This window comes from Balaenoptera borealis, assembly GCF_965194805.1.
Source record: "Balaenoptera borealis genome assembly, chromosome: 20".
NCBI classification, from domain to species: domain Eukaryota; kingdom Metazoa; phylum Chordata; class Mammalia; order Artiodactyla; family Balaenopteridae; genus Balaenoptera; species Balaenoptera borealis.
Window position 1 is genome coordinate 26,404,071 of NC_138879.1, and position 23,882 is coordinate 26,427,952.

General features: G+C 49.4%; 1 long non-coding RNA gene across 1 annotated transcript in view; it reads right to left on the minus strand.

Moving 5' to 3' along the window:
• Nucleotides 1–18,045: 18,045 nt before the first annotated feature.
• LOC309618452 overlaps nucleotides 18,046–23,882 on the minus strand; it is a 50,209-nt gene continuing 44,372 nt past the window's right edge. Inside the window, exon 3 of the long non-coding RNA XR_014238493.1 lies at nucleotides 18,046–18,210. This is a non-coding gene — a long non-coding RNA (uncharacterized lncRNA). The remainder of the gene's footprint in view (nucleotides 18,211–23,882) is intronic.

Genomic DNA, 23,882 nt, shown 5'->3' on the forward strand with positions numbered 1-23,882 from the left:
CCTGGGAAGCTGATTGAGGCTTGGTTCTGGAAACCTGTAGACTGGGAATATGACTGAGGATTTATTCTGGAACCATGTTGCCTGGGAATATAACTGAGGATTGATTCTGGAACCCTGTTTCCTGGGAACATGACTGAGGTTTGATGGTTGAACCCTGTGGCCTGGCAACCTGACAGTGGTTTGATTGTGGAACCCTCAGGCTTGGGAACATGATTGAGGCTTGATGGTGGAACCCTGTGGCCTGGCCACAGGAATGAGGTTTGATGGTGGAACCCTGTGGCCTGGGAACATGAAATCGGTTTGATTCTGGAAACCTGTGGCCTGGGAATATGACTGAGGTTTGATGGTGGTACCCTATGGCCTGGCAACATGACATCGGTTGGATTCTGGATCCCTGTGGCCTGGGAACATGACTGAGGTTTGATTGTGGAACCCTGTGGCCTGCCAACATGACTGAGGTTTGATTCTTGAACAATGTGTCCTGGGAATATGACTGAGGCTTGATTCTAGAACCGTGTTGCCTGAGAACTTGACTGAGGTTTGATGGCAGAAACCTGTGGACTGGCAATATGACTGACATTTGATTCTGGAACCCTGTGCCCTGAAAATATGACTGAGGCCTGGTACTGGAAACCCATGGCCTGGGAACTTGACATTTGTTTGATTCTTGAACCCTGTGTCCTGGGAACATGGTTGAGGTATGATGGAGGAACCCTGTGGCCTGGGAACATGACTGAGGTTTGATGGTGGTACCCTATGGCCTGTCAACATGACTGAGGTGGGATTCTGGATCCCTGTGGCCTTGGAACATGACTGAGACGTGATTCTGGAAACCTGTGGCCTGGGAAAATGACATCTGTTTAGATTGTGGAATACTGTGCCCTGGGAACCTGACTGAGGCTTCGTTCTGGAACCCTGTGGACTGGGAACATGACTGAGGTTTTATTCTGGAACCCTGTAGCCTGGGAACAAACTGAGGATTGATTCTTGAACCCTGTGGCCTGGGAACATGACATCTGTGGATTCTGGAACCCTGTGGCCTGGGAACATGAGAACGGTTTGATTCTGGAACCCTGTTGCCTGGGAATATGTCTGAGCTTTGATGGTGGAAACCTATGGCCTGGCAACATGACTGAGGTTTATTTCTGGAACCCTGTTCCCTGGGAACATGACTGAGGTTTGATTCTGGACACCTTTGTCCTGGGAACATGACTGAGGTTTGATTGTTGAACCCTGTGGCCTGGCAAGATGACTTAGGTTTGATTGTGGAACACTCTGGCCTGGGAACATGACTGAGACTTGATGGTGGAACTGTGGCCTGGCAACAGGACTGAGGTTTGATTGTGGAACCCTTTGGCCTGGGAATATGAGTGAGGCTTAATTCTGGAACCCTGTGGCCTGAGAACATGACTGGGGATTTATTTTTGAAACCTGTGTACAGGGAACATGACTGCGGGTTTATTCTGGAACCCTGTCTCCTGGTAACATGACTGAGGTTTGTGTCTGGAACCCTGTTCCCTGGGAACATGACAGAAGTTTGATTCTGGAAACCTGTGACCTGGGAACATGACATCTGTTTAGATTGTGGAATACTGTGCCCTGGGAAGCTGATTGAGGCTTGGTTCTGGAAAACTGTGGACTGGGAACATGACTGAGGATTTATTCTGTAACCCTGTTGCCTGGGAATATAACTGAGGATTGATTCTGGAACCCTGTTTCCTGGGAACATGACTGAGGTTTGATGGTTGGACCCTGTGGCCTGGCAACATGACAGTGGTTTGATTGTGGAACCCTCAGGCTTGGGAACATGATTGAGGCTTGATGGTGGAACCCTGTGGCCTGGCCACAGGAATGAGGTTTGATGGTGGAACCCTGTGGGCTGGGAACATGACATCGGTTTGGATTCTAGTACCCTGTTGCCTGGGAACATGAAATCGGTTTGATTCTGGAAACCTGTGGCCTGGGAATATGACTGAGGTTTGATGGTGGTACCCTATGGCCTGGCAACATGACATCGGTTGGATTCTGGATCCCTGTGGCCTGGGAACATGACTGAGGTTTGATTGTGGAACCCTGTGGCCTGCCAACATGACTGAGGTTTGATTCTTGAACAATGTGTCCTGGGAATATGACTGAGGCTTGATTCTAGAACCCTGTTGCCTGAGAACTTGACTGAGGTTTGATGGCAGAAACCTGTGGACTGGCAATATGACTGAGATTTGATTGTGGAACCCTGTGCCCTGGAAATATGACTGAGGCCTGGTACTGGAAACCCATGGCCTGGGAACTTGACATTTGTTTGATTCTTGAACCCTGTGTCCTGGGAACATGATTGAGGTATGATGGAGGAACCCTGTGGACTGGGAACATGACTGAGGTTTGATGGTGGTACCCTATGACCTGGCAAGAGGACTGAGGTTTGATTCTGGATCCCTGTGACCTTGGAACATGACTGAGGCGTGATTCTGGAAACCTGTGACCTGGGAACATGACATCTGTTTAGATTGTGGAATACTGTGCCCTGGGAAGCTGACTGAGGCTTGGTTCTGGAAACCTGTGGACTGGGAACATGACTGAGGTTTTATTCAGGAACAGTGTCGCCTGGGAACATAACTGAGGATTGATTCTGGAACCCTGTGGCCTGGGAACATGACATCGGTTGGATTCTGGAACCCTGTGTCATGGGAACATGACTGAGGCGTGATTCTGGAAACCTGTGACCTGGGAACATGACATCTGTTTAGATTGTGGAATACTGTGCCCTGGGAAACTGACTGAGGCTTGGTTCTGGAACCCTGTGGACTGGGAACATGACTGAGGTTTTATTCTGGATCCCTGTAGCCTGGGAACATAACTGAGGATTGATTCTGGAACCCTGTTGCCTGGGAACATGACATCGGTTGGATTCTGGAACCTTGTGGCATAGGAACATGACTAAGGTTTGATTGTGGAACCCTCTGGACTGGGAACATGACTGTGGTTTGATTCTGAAACCCTGTGGCATGGGAACATGACTGATCCTTGATGGTGGAACCGTGGCCTGGCAAGAGGACTGAGGTTTGATTGTGGAACCCTCTGGCGTGGGAATAAGACTGAGGTTTAATTGTGGAACCCTGTGGCCTGGGAATATGAGTGAGGATTGATTCTGGAACCCTGTGGCCTGGGAACATGACTGGGGTTTTATTTCTGAAACCTGTGTCGAGGGAACATGACTGAGGGGTTATTCTGGAACCCTGTGTCCTGGGAACATAACTGAGGTTTGATTCTGGAACCATGTGGCCTGGGAATATGACTGAGGTTTGATTCTGGAAACCATTGGCCTGGGAACATGACTAATGTTAGATTGTGGAATCCTGTGGCCTGGCAAGATGACTTAGGTTTGATTGTTGAACATTCTGGCCTGGGAACATGACTGAGACTTGATGGTGGAACTGTGGCCTGGCAACAGGACTGAGGTTTGATTGTGGAACCCTCTGGCGTGGGAATAAGACTGAGGTTTAATTGTGGAACCCTGTGGCCTGGGAATATGAGTGAGGCTTAATTCTGGAACCCTGTGGCCTGAGAACATGACTGGGGTTTTATTTTTGAAACCTGTGTACACGGAACATGACTGCGGGTTTATTCTGGAACCCTGTCTCCTGGTAACATGACTGAGGTTTGTGTCTGGAACCCTGTTCCCTGGGAACATGACAGAAGTTTGATTCTGGAAACCTGTGACCTGGGAACATGACATCTGTTTAGATTGTGGAATACTGTGCCCTGGGAAGCTGATTGAGGCTTGGTTCTGGAAACCTGTGGACTGGGAATATGACTGAGGATTTATTCTGGAACCCTGTTGCCTGGGAATATAACTGAGGATTGATTCTGGAACCCTGTTTCCTGGGAACATGACTGAGGTTTGATGGTTGACCCCTGTGGCCTGGCAACATGACAGTGGTTTGATTGTGGAACCCTCAGGCTTGGGAACATGATTGAGGCTTGATGGTGGAACCCTGTGGCCTGGCCACAGGAATGAGGTTTGATGGTGGAACCCTGTTGCCTGGGAACATGACATCGGTTTGGATTCTAGTACCCTGTTGCCTGGGAACATGAAATCGGTTTGATTCTGGAAACCTGTGGCCTGGGAATATGACTGAGGTTTGATGGTGGTACCCTATGGCCTGGCAACATGACATCGGTTGGATTCTGGATCCCTGTGGCCTGGGAACATGACTGAGGTTTGATTGTGGAACCCTGTGGCCTGCCAACATGACTGAGGTTTGTTTTTTGAACAATGTGTCCTGGGAATATGACTGAGGCTTGATTCTAGAACCCTGTTGCCTGAGAACTTGATTGAGGTTTGATGGCAGAAACCTGTGGACTGGCCATATGAGTGAGATTTGATTGTGGAACCCTGTGCCCTGGAAATATGAGTGAGGCCTGGTACTGGAAACCCATGGCCTGGGAACTTGACATTTGTTTGATTCTTGAACCCTGTGTCCTGGGAACATGATTGAGGTATGATGGAGGAAACCTGTGGCCTGGGAACATGACTGAGGTTTGATGGTGGTACCCTATGGCCTGGCAAGAGGACTGAGGTTTGATTCTGGATCCCTGTGACCTTGGAACATGACTGAGGCGTGATTCTGGAAACCTGTGACCTGGGAACATGACATCTGTTTAGATTGTGGAATACTGTGCCCTGGGAACCTGACTGAGGCTTGGTTCTGGAAACCTGTGGACTGGGAACATGACTGAGGTTTTATTCAGGAACACTGTCGCCTGGGAACATAACTGAGGATTGATTCTGGAACCCTGTGGCCTGGGAACATGACATCGGTTGGATTCTGGAACCCTGTGTCATGGGAACATGACTGAGGCGTGATTCTGGAAACCTGTGACCTGGGAACATGACATCTGTTTAGATTGTGGAATACTGTGCCCTGGGAAACTGACTGAGGCTTGGTTCTGGAACCCTGTGGACTGGGAACATGACTGAGGTTTTATTCTGGATCCCTGTAGCCTGGGAACATAACTGAGGATTGATTCTGGAACCCTGTTGCCTGGGAACATGACATCGGTTGGATTCTGGAACCTTGTGGCATGGGAACATGACTAAGGTTTGATTGTGGAACCCTCTGGACTGGGAACATGACTGTGGTTTGATTCTGAAACCCTGTGGCATGGGAACATGACTGATCCTTGATGGTGGAACCGTGGCCTGGCAACAGGACTGAGGTTTGATTGTGGAACCCTCTGGCGTGGGAATAAGACTGAGGTTTAATTGTGGAACCCTGTGGCCTGGGAATATGAGTGAGGATTGATTCTGGAACCCTGTGGCCTGGGAACATGACTGGGGTTTTATTTCTGAAACCTGTGTCGAGGGAACATGACTGAGGGGTTATTCTGGAACCCTGTGTCCTGGGAACATAACTGAGGTTTGATTCTGGAACCATGTGGCCTGGGAATATGACTGAGGTTTGATTCTGGAAACCATTGGCCTGGGAACATGACTAATGTTAGATTGTGGAATCCTGTGTCCTGGGAACATGACATCGGTTTGGATTCTGGTACCCTGTTGCCTGGGAACATGAAATCGCTTTGATTCTGGAAACCTGTGGTCTGGGAATAAGACTGAGGTTTGATGGTGGTACCCTATGGCCTGGCAACATGACTGAGGTGGGATTCTGGATCCCTGTGGCCTTGGAACATGACTGAGACGTGATTCTGGAAACCTGTGGCCTGGGAACATGACATCTGTTTAGATTGTGGAATACTGTGCCCTGGGAAGCTGACTGAGGCTTGGTTCTGGAACCCTGTGGACTGGGAACATGACTGAGGTTTTATTCTGGAACCCTGTAGCCTGGGAACAAACTGAGGATTGATTCTTGAACCCTGTGGCCTGGGAACATGACATCTGTGGATTCTGGAACCCTGTGGCCTGGGAACATGAGAACGGTTTGATTCTGGAACCCTGTTGCCTGGGAACATGTCTGAGCTTTGATGGTGGAAACCTATGGCCTGGCAACATGACTGAGGTTTATTTCTGGAACCCTGTTCCCTGGGAACATGACTGAGGTTTGATTCTGGACACCTTTGTCCTGGGAACATGACTGAGGTTTGATTGTTGAACCCTGTGGCCTGGCAAGATGACTTAGGTTTGATTGTGGAACACTCTGGCCTGGGAACATGACTGAGACTTGATGGTGGAACTGTGGCCTGGCAACAGGACTGAGGTTTGATTGTAGAACCCTTTGGCCTGGGAATATGAGTGAGGCTTAATTCTGGAACCCTGTGGCCTGAGAACATGACTGGGGTTTTATTTTTGAAACCTGTGTACAGGGAACATGACTGCGGGTTTATTCTGGAACCCTGTCTCCTGGTAACATGACTGAGGTTTGTGTCTGGAACCCTGTTCCCTGGGAACATGACAGAAGTTTGATTCTGGAAACCTGTGACCTGGGAACATGACATCTGTTTAGATTGTGGAATACTGTGCCCTGGGAAGCTGATTGAGGCTTGGTTCTGGAAACCTGTGGACTGGGAACATGACTGAGGATTTATTCTGGAACCCTGTTGCCTGGGAATATAACTGAGGATTGATTCTGGAACCCTGTTTCCTGGGAATATGACTGAGGTTTGATGGTTGAACCCTGTGGCCTGGCAACATGACAGTGGTTTGATTGTGGAACCCTCAGGCTTGGGAACATGATTGAGGCTTGATGGTGGAACCCTGTGGCCTGGCCACAGGAATGAGGTTTGATGGTGGAACCCTGTGGCCTGGGAACATGACATCGGTTTGGATTCTAGTACCCTGTTGCCTGGGAACATGAAATCGGTTTGATTCTGGAAACCTGTGGCCTGGGAATATGACTGAGGTTTGATGGTGGTACCCTATGGCCTGGCAACATGATATCGGTTGGATTCTGGATCCCTGTGGCCTGGGAACATGACTGAGGTTTGATTGTGGAACCCTGTGGCCTGCCAACATGACTGAGGTTTGATTCTTGAACAATGTGTCCTGGGAATATGACTGAGGCTTGATTCTAGAACCCTGTTGCCTGAGAACTTGACTGAGGTTTGATGGCAGAAACCTGTGGACTGGCAATATGAGTGAGATTTGATTGTGGAACCCTGTGCCCTGAAAATATGACTGAGGCCTGGTACTGGAAACCCATGGCCTGGGAACTTGACATTTGTTTGATTCTTGAACCCTGTGTCCTGGGAACATGATTGAGGTATGATGGAGGAACCCTGTGGCCTGGGAACATGACTGAGGTTTGATGGTGGTACCCTATGGCCTGGCAAGAGGACTGAGGTTTGATTCTGGATCCCTGTGACCTTGGAACATGACTGAGGCGTGATTCTGGAAACCTGTGACCTGGGAACATGACATCTGTTTAGATTGTGGAATAGTGTGCCCTGGAAACCTGACTGAGGCTTGGTTCTGGAACCCTGTGGACTGGGAACATGACTGAGGTTTTATTCTGGAACCCTGTAGCCTGGGAACCTAACTGATGATTCATTCTGGAACCCTGTGGCCTGGAAACATGACATCAGTGGATTTTGGAACCCTGTAGCCTGGGAACCTAACTGATGATTCATTCTGGAACCCTGTGGCCTGGAAACATGACATCAGTGGATTTTGGAAACCTGTGGCCTGGGAACATGACTGAGGTTTGATTGTGGAACCCTGTGGCCTGGGACCATGTTTGAGGTTTGATGGTGGTAACGTGTGGCCTGGCAACATGACTGAGGTTTGTTTCTGGAACCCTGTTCCCTGGGAACATGACTGAAGTTTGATTCTGGACACCTTTGTCCTGGGAACATGACTGAGATTTGATTGTGGAACCCTGTGGCCTGCCAACATGACTGAGGTTTGATTCTTGAACAATGTGTCCTGGGAATATGACTGAGGCTTGATTCTAGAACCCTGTTGTCTGAGAACTTGAATGTGGTTTGATCGCAGAAACCTGTGGACTGGCAACATGACTGACGTTTGATTGTGGAACCCTGTGCCCTGGAAACATGACTGTGGCCTGGTACTGGAAACCCATGGCCTGGGAACTTGACATTGGTTTGATTGGAACCCTGTGTCCTGGGAACATGATTGAGGTTTGATTCTGGAAACCATTGGTCTGGGAACATGACTGATGTTAGACTGTGGAATGCTGTGGCATGGGAACATGACTGAGGTTTGATGGAGGAACCCGGTGGCCTGGGAACTTGACTCTGATTTGATCGCAGAAACCTGTGCACTGGCAACATGACTGAGGTTTGATGGTGGAACCCTGTGCACTGGGAACATGACTGCGGCCTGATACTGGAACCCCGTGTCCTGGGAACATGACATTGGTTTGACTCTGGAACCCTGTTTCCAGGGAACATGACTGAGGTTTGATGGTTGAACCCTGTGGCCTGGTAACATGACAGAGGTTTGATTGTGGAACCCTCAGGCTTGGGAACATGACTGAGGCTTGATGGTGGAAGCCTGTGGCCTGGCAACAGGACTGAGGTTTGATGGTGGAATCCTGTGGCCTGGCAAGATGACTTAGGTTTGATTGTGGAACACTCTGGCCTGGGAACATGACTGAGGCTTGATGGTGGAACCGTGGCCTGGCAACCGGACTGCGGTGTGATTGTGGAACCCTCTGGCCTGGGAATATGAGTGAGGCTTGATTCTGGAACCCTGTGTCCTGGGAACATGACTGAGGTTTGATTGTGGAACCTTCAGGTTTTGGAACATGACTGAGGCTTGATGGTGGAAACCTGTGGCCTGGGAATATGACTGAGGTTTGATTCTGGAAACCTGTGGCCTGGGAAATTGACTTAGTTTTGATTCTGGAACCATGTGGCCTGGGAAAATGACTGAGGTATGATTCTGGAACGATGTGGCCTGGGAATATGACTGAGGTTTGATTCTCCAAACCTGTGACCTGGGAACATGACTGAGGTTTGTTGCTGGAACCCTGTGCACTGGGAAGATGACTGAGGCCTGATACTGGAACCCCGTGGCCTGGGAACATGATATTGGTTTCATTCTGGAACCCTGTTTCCTGGGAACATGAAATCGCTTTGATTCTGGAAACCTGTGGTCTGGGAATAAGACTGAGGTTGGATGGTGGTACCCTATGGCCTGGCAACATGACTGAGGTGGGATTCTGGATCCCTGTGGCCTTGGAACATGACTGAGGCGTGATTCTGGAAACCTGTGGCCTGGGAACATGACATCTGTTTAGATTGTGGAATACTGTGCCCTGGGAAGCTGACTGAGGCTTGGTTCTGGAACCCTGTGGACTGGGAACATGACTGAGGTTTTATTCTGGAACCCTGTAGCCTGGGAACAAACTGAGGATTGATTCTTGAACCCTGTGGCCTGGGAACATGACATCTGTGGATTCTGGAACCCTGTGGCCTGGGAACATGTCTGAGGTTTGATGGTGGAAACCTATGGCCTGGCAACATGACTGAGGTTTATTTCTGGAACCCTGTTCCCTGGGAACATGACTGAGGTTTGATTGTTGAACCCTGTGGCCTGGCAAGATGACTTAGGTTTGATTGTGGAACACTCTGGCCTGGGAACATGACTGAGACTTGATGGTGGAACTGTGGCCTGGCAACAGGACTGAGGTTTGATTGTGGAACCGTTTGGCCTGGGAATATGAGTGAGGCTTAATTCTGGAACCCTGTGGCCTGGGAACATGACTGGGGTTTTATTTCTGAAACCTGTGTCCAGGGAACATGACTGAGGGGTTATTCTCGAACCCTGTGTCCTGGGAACATAACTGAGGTTTGATTCTGGAACCATGTGGCCTAGGAATATGACTGAGGTTTGATTCTGGAAACCATTGGCCTGGGAACATGACTAATGTTAGATTGTGGAATCCTGTGGCCTGGGAACATGACATCGGTTTGGATTCTGGTACCCTGTTGCCTGGGAACATGAAATCGCTTTGAGTCTGGAAACCTGTGGTCTGGGAATAAGACTGAGGTTTGATGGTGGTACCCTATGGCCTGTCAACATGACTGAGGTGGGATTTTGGATCCCTGTGGCCTTGGAACATGACTGAGACGTGATTCTGGAAACCTGTGGCCTGGGAACATGACATCTGTTTAGATTGTGGAATACTGTGCCCTGGGAAACTGACTGAGGCTTGGTTCTGGAACCCTGTGGACTGGGAACATGACTGAGGTTTGATTCTGGAACCCTGTAGCCTGGGAACATAACTGATGATTCATTCTGGAACCCTGTGGCCTGGAAACATGACATCAGTGGATTTTGGAAACCTGTGGCCTGGGAACATGACTGAGGTTTGATTGTGGAACCCTGTGGCCTGCCAACATGACTGAGGTTTGATTCTTGAACAATGTGTCCTGGGAATATGACTGAGGCTTGATTCTAGAACCCTGTTGCCTGAGAACTTGACTGAGGTTTGATGGCAGAAACCTGTGGACTGGCAATATGAGTGAGATTTGATTGTGGAACCCTGTGCCCTGGAAATATTACTGAGGCCTGGTACTGGAAACCCATGGCCTGGGAACTTGACATTTGTTTGATTCTTGAACCCTGTGTCCTGGGAACATGATTGAGGTATGATGGAGGAACCCTGTGGCCTGGGAACATGACTGAGGTTTGATGGTGGTACCCTATGGCCTGGCAACAGGACTGAGGTTTGATTGTGGATCCGTGTGACCTTGGAACATGACTGAGGCGTGATTCTGGAAACCTGTGGCCTGGGAACATGACATCTGTTTAGATTGTGGAATACTGTGCCCTGGGAAGCTGACTGAGGCTTGGTTCTGGAACCCTGTGGACTGGGAACATGACTGAGGTTTTATTCTGGAACCCTGTAGCCTGGGAACAAACTGAGGATTGATTCTTGAACCCTGTGGCCTGGGAACATGACATCGGTGGATTCTGGAACCCTGTGGCCTGGGAACATGAGAACGGTTTGATTCTGGAACCCTGTTCCCTGGGAACATGACTGAGGTTTGATTGTTGAACCCTGTGGCCTGGCAAGATGACTTAGGTTTGATTGTGGAACACTCTGGCCTGGGAACATGACTGAGACTTGATGGTGGAACTGTGGCCTGGCAACAGGACTGAGGTTTGATTGTAGAACCCTTTGGCCTGGGAATATGAGTGAGGCTTAATTCTGGAACCCTGTGGCCTGAGAACATGACTGGGGTTTTATTTTTGAAACCTGTGTACAGGGAACATGACTGAGGGTTTATTCTGGAACCCTGTCTCCTGGTAACATGACTGAGGTTTGTTTCTGGAAACCTGTTCCCTGGGAACATGACTGAAGTTTGATTCTGGAAACCTGTGACCTGGGAACATGACATCTGTTTAGATTGTGGAATACTGTGCCCTGGGAAACTGACTGAGGCTTGGTTCTGGAACCCTGTGGACTGGGAACATGACTGAGGTTTTATTCTGGATCCCTGTAGCCTGGGAACATAACTGAGGATTGATTCTGGAACCCTGTTGCCTGGGAACATGACATCGGTTGGATTCTGGAACCTTGTGGCATGGGAACATGACTAAGGTTTGATTGTGGAACCCTCTGGACTGGGAACATGACTGTGGTTTGATTCTGAAACCCTGTGGCATGGGAACATGACTGATCCTTGATGGTGGAACCGTGGCCTGGCAACAGGACTGAGGTTTGATTGTGGAACCCTCTGGCCTGGGAATAAGACTGAGGTTTAATTGTGGAACCCTGTGGCCTGGGAATATGAGTGAGGATTGATTGTGGAACCCTGTAGCCTGGGAACATGACTGGGGTTTTATTTCTGAAACCTGTGTCGAGGGAATATGACTGAGGGGTTATTCTGGAACCCTGTGTCCTGGGAACATAACTGAGGTTTGATTCTGGAACCATGTGTCCTGGGAATATGACTGAGGTTTGATTCTGGAAACCATTGGCTTGGGAACATGACTAATGTTAGATTGTGGAATCCTGTGTCCTGGGAACATGACATCGGTTTGGATTCTGGTACCCTGTTGCCTGGGAACATGAAATCGCTTTGAGTCTGGAAACCTGTGGTCTGGGAATAAGACTGAGGTTTGATGGTGGTACCCTATGGCCTGTCAACATGACTGAGGTGGGATTTTGGATCCCTGTGGCCTTGGAACATGACTGAGACGTGATTCTGGAAACCTGTGGCCTGGGAACATGACATCTGATTAGATTGTGGAATACTGTGCCCTGGGAAGCTGACTGAGGCTTGGTTCTGGAACCCTGTGGACTGGGAACATGACTGAGGTTTTATTCTGGAACCCTGTAGCCTGGGAACCTAACTGATGATTCATTCTGGAACCCTGTGGCCTGGAAACATGACATCAGTGGATTTTGGAACCCTGTAGCCTGGGAACCTAACTGATGATTCATTCTGGAACCCTGTGGCCTGGAAACATGACATCAGTGGATTTTGGAAACCTGTGGCCTGGGAACATGACTGAGGTTTGATTGTGGAACCCTGTGGCCTGGGACCATGTTTGAGGTTTGATGGTGGTAACGTGTGGCCTGGCAACATGACTGAGGTTTGTTTCTGGAACCCTGTTCCCTGGGAACATGACTGAAGTTTGATTCTGGACACCTTTGTCCTGGGAACATGACTGAGATTTGATTGTGGAACCCTGTGGCCTGCCAACATGACTGAGGTTTGATTCTTGAACAATGTGTCCTGGGAATATGACTGAGGCTTGATTCTAGAACCCTGTTGTCTGAGAACTTGAATGTGGTTTGATCGCAGAAACCTGTGGACTGGCAACATGACTGACGTTTGATTGTGGAACCCTGTGCCCTGGAAACATGACTGTGGCCTGGTACTGGAAACCCATGGCCTGGGAACTTGACATTGGTTTGATTGGAACCCTGTGTCCTGGGAACATGATTGAGGTTTGATTCTGGAAACCATTGGTCTGGGAACATGACTGATGTTAGACTGTGGAATGCTGTGGCATGGGAACATGACTGAGGTTTGATGGAGGAACCCGGTGGCCTGGGAACTTGACTCTGATTTGATCGCAGAAACCTGTGCACTGGCAACATGACTGAGGTTTGATGGTGGAACCCTGTGCACTGGGAACATGACTGCGGCCTGATACTGGAACCCCGTGTCCTGGGAACATGACATTGGTTTGACTCTGGAACCCTGTTTCCAGGGAACATGACTGAGGTTTGATGGTTGAACCCTGTGGCCTGGTAACATGACAGAGGTTTGATTGTGGAACCCTCAGGCTTGGGAACATGACTGAGGCTTGATGGTGGAAGCCTGTGGCCTGGCAACAGGACTGAGGTTTGATGGTGGAATCCTGTGGCCTGGCAAGATGACTTAGGTTTGATTGTGGAACACTCTGGCCTGGGAACATGACTGAGGCTTGATGGTGGAACCGTGGCCTGGCAACCGGACTGCGGTGTGATTGTGGAACCCTCTGGCCTGGGAATATGAGTGAGGCTTGATTCTGGAACCCTGTGTCCTGGGAACATGACTGAGGTTTGATTGTGGAACCTTCAGGTTTTGGAACATGACTGAGGCTTGATGGTGGAAACCTGTGGCCTGGGAATATGACTGAGGTTTGATTCTGGAAACCTGTGGCCTGGGAAAATGACTGTAGTATGATTCTGGAACGATGTGGCCTGGGAATATGACTGAGGTTTGATTCTCCAAACCTGTGACCTGGGAACATGACTGAGGTTTGTTGCTGGAACCCTGTGCACTGGGAAGATGACTGAGGCCTGATACTGGAACCCCGTGGCCTGGGAACATGATATTGGTTTCATTCTGGAACCCTGTTTCCTGGGAACATGAAATCGCTTTGATTCTGGAAACCTGTGGTCTGGGAATAAGACTGAGGTTGGATGGTGGTACCCTATGGCCTGGCAACATGACTGAGGTGGGATTCTGGATCCCTGTGGCCTTGGAACATGACTGAGGCGTGATTCTGGAAACCTGTGGCCTGGGAACATGACATCTGTTTAGATTGTGGAATACTGTGCCCTGGGAAGCTGACTGAGGCTTGGTTCTGGAACCCTGTGGACTGGGAACATGACTGAGGTTTTATTCTGGAACCCTGTAGCCTGGGAACCTAACTGATGATTCATTCTGGAACCCTGTGGCCTGGAAACATGACATCAGTGGATTTTGGAAACCTGTGGCCTGGGAACATGACTGAGGTTTGATTGTGGAACCCTGTGGCCTGGGACCATGTTTGAGGTTTGATGGTGGTAACGTGTGGCCTGGCAACATGACTGAGGTTTGTTTCTGGAACCCTGTTCCCTGGGAACATGACTGAAGTTTGATTCTGGACACCTTTGTCCTGGGAACATGACTGAGATTTGATTGTGGAACCCTGTGGCCTGCCAACATGACTGAGGTTTGATTCTTGAACAATGTGTCCTGGGAATATGACTGAGGCTTGATTCTAGAACCCTGTTGTCTGAGAACTTGAATGTGGTTTGATCGCAGAAACCTGTGGACTGGCAACATGACTGACGTTTGATTGTGGAACCCTGTGCCCTGGAAACATGACTGTGGCCTGGTACTGGGAACCCATGGCCTGGGAACTTGACATTGGTTTGATTGGAACCCTGTGTCCTGGGAACATGATTGAGGTTTGATTCTGGAAACCATTGGTCTGGGAACATGACTGATGTTAGACTGTGGAATGCTGTGGCATGGGAACATGACTGAGGTTTGATGGAGGAACCCGGTGGCCTGGGAACTTGACTCTGATTTGATCGCAGAAACCTGTGCACTGGCAACATGACTGAGGTTTGATGGTGGAACCCTGTGCACTGGGAACATGACTGCGGCCTGATACTGGAACCCCGTGTCCTGGGAACATGACATTGCTTTGACTCTGGAACCCTGTTTCCAGGGAACATGACTGAGGTTTGATGGTTGAACCCTGTGGCCTGGTAACATGACAGAGGTTTGATTGTGGAACCCTCAGGCTTGGGAACATAACTGAGGCTTGATGGTGGAAGCCTGTGGCCTGGCAACAGGACTGAGGTTTGATGGTGGAATCCTGTGGCCTGGCAAGATGACTTAGGTTTGATTGTGGAACACTCTGGCCTGGGAACATGACTGAGGCTTGATGGTGGAACCGTGGCCTGGCAACCGGACTGCGGTGTGATTGTGGAACCCTCTGGCCTGGGAATATGAGTGAGGCTTGATTCTGGAACCCTGTGTCCTGGGAACATGACTGAGGTTTGATTGTGGAACCTTCAGGTTTTGGAACATGACTGAGGCTTGATGGTGGAAACCTGTGGCCTGGGAATATGACTGAGGTTTGATTCTGGAAACCTGTGGCCTGGGAAAATGACTGTAGTATGATTCTGGAACGATGTGGCCTGGGAATATGACTGAGGTTTGATTCTCCAAACCTGTGACCTGGGAACATGACTGAGGTTTGTTGCTGGAACCCTGTGCACTGGGAAGATGACTGAGGCCTGATACTGGAACCCCGTGGCCTGGGAACATGATATTGGTTTCATTCTGGAACCCTGTTTCCTGGGAACATGAAATCGCTTTGATTCTGGAAACCTGTGGTCTGGGAATAAGACTGAGGTTGGATGGTGGTACCCTATGGCCTGGCAACATGACTGAGGTGGGATTCTGGATCCCTGTGGCCTTGGAACATGACTGAGGCGTGATTCTGGAAACCTGTGGCCTGGGAACATGACATCTGTTTAGATTGTGGAATACTGTGCCCTGGGAAGCTGACTGAGGCTTGGTTCTGGAACCCTGTGGACTGGGAACATGACTGAGGTTTTATTCTGGAACCCTGTAGCCTGGGAACAAACTGAGGATTGATTCTTGAACCCTGTGGCCTGGGAACATGACATCTGTGGATTCTGGAACCCTGTGGCCTGGGAACATGTCTGAGGTTTGATGGTGGAAACCTATGGCCTGGCAACATGACTGAGGTTTATTTCTGGAACCCTGTTCCCTGGGAACATGACTGAGGTTTGATTGTTGAACCCTGTGGCCTGGCAAGATGACTTAGGTTTGATTGTGGAACACTCTGGCCTGGGAATATGACTGAGACTTGATGGTGGAACTGTGGCCTGGCAACAGGACTGAGGTTTGATTGTGGAACCCTTTGGCCTGGGAATATGAGTGAGGCTTAATTCTGGAACCCTGTGGCCTGAGAACATGACTGGGGATTTATTTTTGAAACCTGTGTACAGGGAACATGACTGCGGGTTTATTCTGGAACCCTGTCTCCTGGTAACATGACTGAGGTTTGTTTCTGGAACCCTGTTCCCTGGGAACATGACAGAAGTTTGATTCCGGAAACCTGTGACCTGGGAACATGACATCTGTTTAGATTGTGGAATACTGTGCCCTGGGAAGCTGATTGAGGCTTGGTTCTGGAAACCTGTAGACTGGGAATATGACTGAGGATTTATTCTGGAACCCTGTTGCCTGGGAATATAACTGAGGATTGATTCTGGAACCCTGTTTCCTGGGAACATGACTGAGGTTTGATGGTTGAACCCTGTGGCCTGGCAACCTGACAGTGGTTTGATTGTTGAACCCTCAGGCTTGGGAACATGATAGAGGCTTGATGGTGGAACCCTGTGGCCTGGCCACAGGAATGAGGTTTGATGGTGGAACCCTGTGTCCTGGGAACATGAAATCGGTTTGATTCTGGAAACCTGTGGCCTGGGAATATGACTGAGGTTTGATGGTGGTACCCTATGGCCTGGCAACATGACATCGGTTGGATTCTGGATCCCTGTGGCCTGGGAACATGACTGAGGTTTGATTGTGGAACCCTGTGGCCTGCCAACATGACTGAGGTTTGATTCTTGAACAATGTGTCCTGGGAATATGACTGAGGCTTGATTCTAGAACCGTGTTGCCTGAGAACTTGACTGAGGTTTGATGGCAGAAACCTGTGGACTGGCAATATTACTGAGATTTGATTGTGGAACCCTGTGCCCTGAAAATATGACTGAGGCCTGGTACTGGAAACCCATGGCCTGGGAACTTGACATTTGTTTGATTCTTGAACCCTGTGTCCGAGGAACATGGTTGAGGTATGATGGAGGAACCCTGTGGCCTGGGAACATGACTGAGGTTTGATGGTGGTACCCTATGGCCTGTCAACATGACTGAGGTGGGATTCTGGATCCCTGTGGCCTTGGAACATGACTGAGACGTGATTCTGGAAACCTGTGGCCTGGGAACATGACATCTGTTTAGATTGTGGAATACTGTGCCCTGGGAACCTGACTGAGGCTTCGTTCTGGAACCCTGTGGACTGGGAACATGACTGAGGTTTTATTCTGGAACCCTGTAGCCTGGGAACAAACTGAGGATTGATTCTTGAACCCTGTGGCCTGGGAACATGACATCTGTGGATTCTGGAACCCTGTGGCCTGGGAACATGAGAACGGTTTGATTCTGGAACCCTGTTGCCTGGGAACATGTCTGAGCTTTGATGGTGGAAACCTATGGCCTGGCAACATGACTGAGGTTTATTTCTGGAACCCTGTTCCCTGGGAACATGACTGAGGTTTGATTCTGGACACCTTTGTCCTGGGAAAATGACTGAGGTTTGATTGTTAAACCTTGTGGCCTGGCAAGATGACTTAGGTTTGATTGTGGAACACTCTGGCCTGGGAACATGACTGAGACTTGATGGTGGAACTGTGGCCTGGCAACAGGACTGAGGTTTGATTGTGGAACCCTTTGGCCTGGGAATATGAGTGAGGCTTAATTCTGGAACCCTGTGGCCTGAGAACATGACTGGGGTTTTATTTTTGAAACCTGTGTACAGGGAACATGACTGCGGGTTTATTCTGGAACCCTGTCTCCTGGTAACATGACTGAGGTTTGTGTCTGGAACCCTGTTCCCTGGGAACATGACAGAAGTTTGATTCTGGAAACCTGTGACCTGGGAACATGACATCTGTTTAGATTGTGGAATACTGTGCCCTGGGAAGCTGATTGAGGCTTGGTTCTGGAAACCTGTGGACTGGGAACATGACTGAGGATTTATTCTGGAACCCTGTTGCCTGGGAATATAACTGAGGATTGATTCTGGAACCCTGTTTCCTGGGAACATGACTGAGGTTTGATGGTTGAACCCTGTGGCTTGGCAACATGACAGTGGTTTGATTGTGGAACCCTCAGGCTTAGGAACATGATTGAGGCTTGATGGTGGAACCCTGTGGCCTGGCCACAGGAATGAGGTTTGATGGTGGAACCCTGTGGCCTGGGAACATGACATCGGTTTGGATTCTAGTACCCTGTTGCCTGGGAACATGAAATCGGTTTGATTCTGGAAACCTGTGGCCTGGGAATATGACTGAGGTTTGATGGTGGTACCCTATGGCCTGGCAACATGATATCGGTTGGATTCTGGATCCCTGTGGCCTGGGAACATGACTGAGGTTTGATTGTGGAACCCTGTGGCCTGCCAACATGACTGAGGTTTGATTCTTGAACAATGTGTCCTGGGAATATGACTGAGGCTTGATTCTAGAACCCTGTTGCCTGAGAACTTGACTGAGGTTTGATGGCAGAAACCTGTGGACTGGCAATATGACTGAGATTTGACTGTGGAACCCTGTGCCCTGGAAATATGACTGAGGCATGGTACTGGAAACCCATGGCCTGGGAACTTGACATTTGTTTGATTCTTGAACCGTGTGTCCTGGGAACATGATTGAGGTATGATGGAGGAACCCTGTGGCCTGGGAACATGACTGAGGTTTCATGGTGGTACCCTATGGCCTGGCAACAGGACTGAGGTTTGATTCTGGATCCCTGTGACCTTGGAACATGACTGAGGCGTGATTCTGGAAACCTGTGACCTGGGAACATGACATCTGTTTAGATTGTGGAATAGTGTGCCCTGGAAACCTGACTGAGGCTTGGTTCTGGAACCCTGTGGACTGGGAACATGACTGACGTTTTATTCAGGAACAGTGTTGCCTGGGAACATAACTGAGGATTGATTGTGGAACCCTGTGGCCTGGGAACATGACATCTGTTGGATTCTGGAACCCTGTGTCATGGGAACATGACTGAGGCCTGATTCTGGAAACCTGTGACCTGGGAACATGACATCTGTTTAGATTGTGGAATACTGTGCCCTGGGAACCTGACTGAGGCTTGGTTCTGGAACCCTGTGGACTGGGAACATGACTGAGGTTTTATTCCGGAACCCTGTAGCCTGGGAACAAACTGAGGATTGATTCTTGAACCCTGTGGCCTGGGAACATGACATCTGTGGATTCTGGAACTCTGTGGCCTGGGAACATGTCTGAGGTTTGATGGTGGAAACCTATGGCCTGGCAACATGACTGAGGTTTATTTCTGGAACCCTGTTCCCTGGGAACATGACTGAGGTTTGATTCTGGACACCTTTGTCCTGGGAACATGACTGAGGTTTGATTGTTAAACCTTGTGGCCTGGCAAGATGACTTAGGTTTGATTGTGGAACACTCTGGCCTGGGAACATGACTGAGAATTGATGGTGGAACTGTGGCCTGGCAACAGGACTGAGGTTTGATTGTGGAACCGTTTGGCCTGGGAATATGAGTGAGGCTTAATTCTGGAACCCTGTGGCCTGAGAACATGACTGGGTTTTTATTTTTGAAACCTGTGTACAGGGAACATGACTGTGGGTTTATTCTGGAACCCTGTCTCCTGGTAACATGACTGAGGTTTGTGTCTGGAACCCTGTTCCCTGGGAACATGACAGAAGTTTGATTCTGGAAACCTTTGACCTGGGAACATGACATCTGTTTAGATTGTGGAATACTGTGCCCTGGGAAGCTGATTGAGGCTTGGTTCTGGAAACCTGTGGACTGGGAACATGACTGAGGATTTATTCTGGAACCCTGTTGCCTGGGAATATAACTGAGGATTGATTCTGGAACCCTGTTTCCTGGGAACATGACTGAGGTTTGATGGTTGAACCCTGTGGCCTGGCAACATGACAGTGGTTTGATTGTGGAACCCTCAGGCTTGGGAACATGATTGAGGCTTGATGGTGGAACCCTGTGGCCTGGCCACAGGAATGAGGTTTGATGGTGGAACCCTGTGGGCTGGGAACATGACATCGGTATGCATTCTAGTACCCTGTTGCCTGGGAACATGAAATCGGTTTGATTCTGGAAACCTGTGGCCTGGGAATATGACTGAGGTTTGATGGTGGTACCCTATGGCCTGGCAACATGACATCGGTTGGATTCTGGATCCCTGTGGCCTGGGAACATGACTGAGGTTTGATTGTGGAACCCTGTGGCCTGCCAACATGACTGAGGTTTGATTCTTGAACAATGTGTCCTGGGAATATGACTGAGGCTTGATTCTAGAACCCTGTTGCCTGAGAACTTGTCTGAGGTTTGATGGCAGAAAGCTGTGGACTGGCAATATGACTGAGATTTGATTGTGGAACCCTGTGCCCTGGAAATATGAGTGAGGCCTGGTACTGGAAACCCATGGCCTGGGAACTTGACATTTGTTTGATTCTTGAACCCTGTGTCCTGGGAACATGATTGAGGTATGATGGAGGAACCCTGTGGCCTGGGAACATGACTGAGGTTTGATGGTGGTACCCTATGGCCTGGCAACAGGACTGAGGATGATTCTGGATCCCAGTGACCTTGGAACATGACTGAGGCGTGATTCTGGAAACCTGTGACCTGGGAACATGACATCTGTTTAGATTGTGGAATACTGTGCCCTGGGAACCTGACTGAGGCTTGGTTCTGGAAACCTGTGGACTGGGAACATGACTCAGGTTTTATTCAGGAACACTGTCGCCTGGGAACATAACTGAGGATTGATTCTGGAACCCTGTGGCCTGGGAACATGACATCGGTTGGATTCTGGAACCCTGTGTCATGGGAACATGACTGAGGCGTGATTCTGGAAACCTGTGACCTGGGAACATGACATCTGTTTAGATTGTGGACTACTGTGCCCTGGGAAACTGACTGAGGCTTGGTTCTGGAACCCTGTGGACTGGGAACATGACTGAGGTTTTATTCTGGATCCCTGTAGCCTGGGAACATAACTGAGGATTGATTCTGGAACCCTGTTGCCTGGGAACATGACATCGGTTGGATTCTGGAACCTTGTGGCATGGGAACATGACTAAGGTTTGATTGTGGAACCCTCTGGACTGGGAACATGACTGTGGTTTGATTCTGAAACCCTGTGGCATGGGAACATGACTGATCCTTGATGCTGGAACCGTGGCCTGGCAACAGGACTGAGGTTTGATTGTGGAACCCTCTGGCGTGGGAATAAGCCTGAGGTTTAATTGTGGAACCCTGTGGCCTGGGAATATGAGTGAGGATTGATTCTGGAACCCTGTGGCCTGGGAAAATGACTGGGGTTTTATTTCTGAAACCTGTGTCGAGGGAACATGACTGAGGGGTTATTCTGGAACCCTGTGTCCTGGGAACATAACTGAGGTTTGATTCTGGAACCCTCAGGCTTGGGAACATGACTGAGGCTTGATGGTGGAAGCCTGTGGCCTGGCAAAAGGACTGAGGTTTGATGGTGGAATCCTGTGGCCTGGCACTATGAGTGAGGTTTGATTGTGGAACCCTGTGGCCTGAGAACATGACTGAGGTTTGATGGTGGTACCCTCTGGTCTGGCAACATATCTGAGGTTTGATTCTCGATACCTGTGGCCTGGGAAATTGAATGGGGTTTGATCGCAGAAACCTGTGGACTGGCAACATGACTGAGGTTTGATGTTGGAACCCTGTGCACTGGGAACATGACTGAGGCCTGATACTGGAACCTCGTGGCCTGGGAATATGACATTTGTTTGATTCTGGAACCCTGTTTCCTGGAAACATGACTGAGGTTTGATGGTGGAACCCTGTGGCCTGGGAACATGACAGCGGTTTGGATTCTGGTACCCTGTTGCCTGGGAAGATGAAATCGGTTTGATTCTGGAAACCTGTGGCCTGGGAATATGACTGAGGTTTGATGGTGGTACCATATGGCCTGGCAACATGACTGAGGTTTGATTCTGCATCCCTGTGACCAGGGAACATGACTGAGGCGTGATTCTGGAAACCTGTGACCTGAGATCATGATATCTGTTTAGATTGTGGAATACTGTGCCATGGGAACATGACTGAGGCTTGGTTCTGGAAACCTGTGGATTGGGAACATGACTGAGGTTTTATTCTGGAACCCTGTAGCCTGGGAACATAAGTGAGGATTGATTCTGGAACCCTGTGGCCTGGGAACATGACATCAGTTGGATTCTGGAACCCTGTGGCATGGGAACATGTCTGAGGTTTGATTGTGGAACACTCTGGCCTGGGAACATGACTGTGGTTTGACTCTGAAACCCTGTGGCCTGGGAATATGACTGAGGTTTGGTGCTGGAACCCTGTTCCCTGGGAACATGACTGAGGTTTGATTATGGACACCTGTGTCCTGGGAACATGACTGAGGTTTGATTGTGGAAACTTTGGCCTGGGAATATGAGTGAGGCTTGATTCTGGAACCCTGTGGCCTGAGAACACGACTGGGGTTTTACTATTGAAACCTGTGTACACGGAACATGACTGTGGTTTTATTCTGGAACCCTGTCTCCTGGTAACAGGACTGAGGTTTGTTTCTGGAACCCTGTTCCCTGGGAACATGACTGAAGTTTAATTCTGAAAACCTGTGACCTGGGAACATGACATCTGTTTAGATTGTGGAATACTGTGCCCTGGGGACCTGACTGAGGCTTTGTTCTGGAAACCTGTGGACTGGGAACATGACTGAGGATTTCTTCTGGATCCCTGTTGCCTGGGAACATAACTGAGGATTGATTCTGGAACCCTGTTTCCTGGGAACATGACTGAGGCTTGATGGTGGAACACTGTGGCCTGGCCACAGGAATGAGGTTTGATGGTGGACCCTGTGGCTTGGGAACATGACATCAGTTTGGATTCTGGTACCCTGTTGCCTGGGAACATGAAATCGGTTTGATTCTGGAAACCTGTGGCCTGGGAATATGACTGAGGTTTGATGGTGGTACCCTATGGCCTGGCAACATGACATCGGTTGGATTCCGGAACCCTGTGGCCTGGGAACATGACTGAGGTTTGATTGTGGAACCCTGTGCCCTGGAAACATGACTGAGGTTTGATTCTTGAACAATGTGTCCTGGGAATATGACTGAGGCTTGATTCTAGAACCCTATTGCCTGAGAACTTGACTGAGGTTTGATGGCAGAAACCTGTGGACTGGCAATATGACAGGTTTGATTATGGAACCCTGTGCTCTGGAAATATGACTGAGATTTGATTGTGGAACCCTGCGCCTTGGAAATATGACTGAGGCCTGGTACTGGAAACCCATGGCCTGGGAACTTGACGTTGGTGTGATTCTTGAACCCTGTGTCCTGGGAACATGATTGAGGTATGATGGAGGAACCATGTGGCCTGGCAACAGGACTGAGGTTTGATGGTGGAACCCTGTGGCCTGGGAACATGACAGCGGTTTGGATTCTGGTACCCTGTTGCCTGGGAACATGAAATCGGTTTGATTCTGGAAACCTGTGGCCTGGGAATATGACTGAGGTTTGATGGTGGTACCATATGGCCTGGCAACATGACTGAGGTTTGATTCTGCATCCCTGTGACCAGGGAACATGACTGAGGCGTGATTCTGGAAACCTGTGACCTGAGATCATGATATCTGTTTAGATTGTGGAATACTGTGCCCTGGGAACATGACTGAGGCTTGGTTCTGGAAACCTGTGGATTGGGAACATGACTGAGGTTTTATTCTGGAACCCTGTAGCCTGGGAACATAAGTTTGGATTGATTCTGGAACCCTGTGGCCTGGGAACATGACATCAGTTGGATTGTGGAACCCTGTGGCATGGGAACATGTCTGAGGTTTGA